Source organism: Benincasa hispida, chromosome 4 (assembly GCF_009727055.1).
Source record: "Benincasa hispida cultivar B227 chromosome 4, ASM972705v1, whole genome shotgun sequence".
NCBI lineage: Eukaryota > Viridiplantae > Streptophyta > Magnoliopsida > Cucurbitales > Cucurbitaceae > Benincasa > Benincasa hispida.
This window is the reverse complement of record NC_052352.1, coordinates 22,326,920-22,330,319: the sequence shown is the minus strand read 5'-3', so window position 1 is coordinate 22,330,319 and position 3,400 is coordinate 22,326,920.

Sequence of the window (3,400 nt, the reverse complement as noted above, 5' to 3'; positions counted from 1 at the left end):
AGACAATTCTGAATTAGCTTTGTCTACGAAACAAATTTTGTATATTAAGTTGTCGAAGGTTACACACATGTCGAAACTTCAAAGCGATTAAGGAGATAAGTGGGCTGAAGCAGATTAAGGAGAGAGCGAGATTCAAAGCGAGATAGTAGGAGAGAGCGAGATGTTGAACGAGATTTTAAGAGAGAGCGAGATTCAAAGTGAGAATGTTGGAGAGAGCGAGTTGTAGTTTATATTGACTAATCTGACTAACATTGAACTTGGTAAAATGAAATGGTTGAATAATTGAAAAATGAGATTATTCAGAAATACACATTGAATGCTAAGATTACGCATTGAGTTTTTGTAGTAGATCTATAATAAAAAAAGTGTTTGTGATTGTTCCAGAAGAAATGAAAGCTAGTAATCATTAAAGGAAAAATAACAACAATAACAGAGAGAGCGAGATATTGAGAGAAGCGAGAGTGAGAGAGCGAGATCTTTAGGAGGGAACGAGAGCGAGATCTTAGGAGAGAGTGAGATTAAGAGGAGAAAGTGAGATCTTAGGAGAGAGCGGAGTCTTCACTTATTTGAACTTTCCATAGAAATATATATAAAAAAAAGAGAAAAAGAGCTAATAATCATACTATAATTGAATAATCATTAGACAACAATTGAATATTTAGATTATTATACTATAATTGAATAATCATTTAGACAATAAATTGAATATATATAGATTATTATACATAAATTGAATATATTAGATTATTATAATGTAAAACTTTATTGATTACAAAAAAAATAAAAATAAAAATGAATATACAGTAGATTATTATAAAAAAATTGAATATACAATAAAATAAATATATAATAAAAAAATTATTTATTATTTAATCCCTAACTATCTGGAGCCCGTCTTAATAATGAAGGACACTTCCTTCGATTATGTCCTATCTGGTTACAAAATCTACATCGTTGTTTGAGTGGTTGGTTCAATCCAATCCATCTCGTTGTGATAAAACGTGAACTTTTTGGTCTTACCAGGTCTTCTCAACAACGATGGATTTAGGATGTAGGATGAGCATATTAGGTGCGTGATCCAGTAATCTTCATGCGATATAGGTTGAAATTGAGAAGAGTAACATTCAGCATATGTTGACTAGTCCTCAATAAAATCTTCGTAGTTCATGTTAAAATGTGAGGCAAACGGCCATAAATGCGAGCATGGAATGCCGAATGCTTGCCACTTGTTACATGAACAGTACGTATGATGGCTTGTTCAAGATCACTAAGTATAAAACATTTTGTATGACTGAGACAACCACACATGTATCAACCAGTATAGATACATGTTTGATCTGATCTTGCTCTCGCTCTCAAAATCTCGCTCCCTCAAACTCTCGCTCTCGAATTTGATTGGGAAGTTCAGTGGCAAAAAGAAGGAGATTCATTAGCTCGTTATTTAGTCAGACTTGCTGAGATGACAGAATCCGTAAAAATTATTCAACAAGCTTTGGAAGGAATTCTAGGGGGACCTTATGAAAATTTAGAAATACGATATTTTGATAGAGGAAGGTATCCGGAATGATAATTAAACAGACTTAATAATAATGTTAGAAAGGGCAAGGTCGAATGTTCAAAGTTCGACGTACAAATGAAAGAAAGGTCGTAGGTCAAATTTCAACTTATTAAAAAAAAAAATAATATTTTTACAAATAGTTTGAAAACAACAATATTTTCCTAAATAGTTTCTAAAAGGACAATATTCTTTTAATTTTCTCCGAGGAAAATATCGTCCAATATTGTCTGACATATCGAAAATCGACAACAATGTAGAGTGTTGCTTTCTCCCATGGCTCTTTAGTTTTTCTTTCTCCCATTTTGGCCTCTTGATTTTTTTTATAGGGTACTCTGGTTTAATTTTGATTTATCTTTTAGGTTTTAAAAAATTTTATTTTGAAATTTGAGTTCTTAAATCACTAAATTCCAAGATTTATACTTTTAATCTCCTTCTTCATTCCATTCTCCATACAGTTTTTTAAGTAACAAGTTATTATTATTGTGGTTTTATTTGTTTAAATTAATAATAATAAAATATTTTATCATTCCTTTATTTTCAATTTAATGAAATGAAATTAAAAGAAAAGTAAAAAAATTAACAGAAACAACTACTATTTTAAATATATATAAAACAATAAAAAGATATTCGGGAGCGGGTTAAGGTCGAGGATGGGACGGGGATATCCTCTCCATTCTCATTTTGTCCTCAGTTCGAGGATTTGTTTTGTGTCTTCGGTGTGACCCCATCCTTGGTCAACTGGGGATTCTCCGTTCCGATCAAAACGAGTACTTAGGAGGACCAAATCCAGTGCGGATTTTTACCTTCAGCAAGCTTCAAGCTTAAGAGTGGGAAAATTGTACAAAATGACCAAAAAACAAAATTTTTTGTATGAATGACATCTTTCTAAAAACCTATTTGTTATTGACCTTGTACAAAATGATCGAAAAGCAAAATTTTTTTTTATGAATGACATCTTTCTAAAAACCTATTTGTTATTGACCATTTTGGCATGTGAAATACCATTTTTATCTTCAATATTAAATGTTCATTTTCATGTATTTCTTACATTTCTTTTGTTCTTTACTTTCAATAACAACAAAGCGAGAACTTTAAGTTATTTAAAATTAAAGATACTTTACCATTTTGCTTACTTTATAAGCATGATTGGAAAGAATACGAAAAATTGTATCAAAATGAGTAGTCTTTTAATTAAAACGATATTGTATTGACAAAAATATGAAAAAAAAAAAACAAAATTAGCGTTTGCACAAAAAAAATGTGTCATCGCTGACATCAGTGTACGCAATCGCTTACATCAGCATACACGATCAATCCTCCTTGTGTTGGAGTTGGTGCCTCAAATCTTATGAATCTCGTAGTTTGTAAATTTTTGTACACGAATTATTTATTTAATAAAATAGGAAGTTATTTTATTCGACATTTAGTTTGTATTAAACCAATCCAATAATCTAAAATCCAAAGTTGTTTAACGTAATTTAAATATGAATGTGGTTGACATATAGGTGGATCATGTTTAAGTAATAATCTAAATGATCTACAGTATATGGATAAGGTTGGATGCCTTATCCTGGTGATACTATGGATATGACCTACTTTGTAATTGTTATAATAGTTGTTAAGTGTCACAAACAATGTGATCCTAATCATTCATGTGGAGACATGTGAGTGGGATATCTAGTAGAAAAAGTCTGTATAAGATCAAACCGCAAAATGATTAGTCTCTTTTTATAACACTATTACTTAAAGAGATTAAAATTTCAATAAGATGACCATGGGTGATTCGGCCTTAATCCTGAATGAGTTATGAATTCATGTCTATGAGGGTTATCATTTGATTTG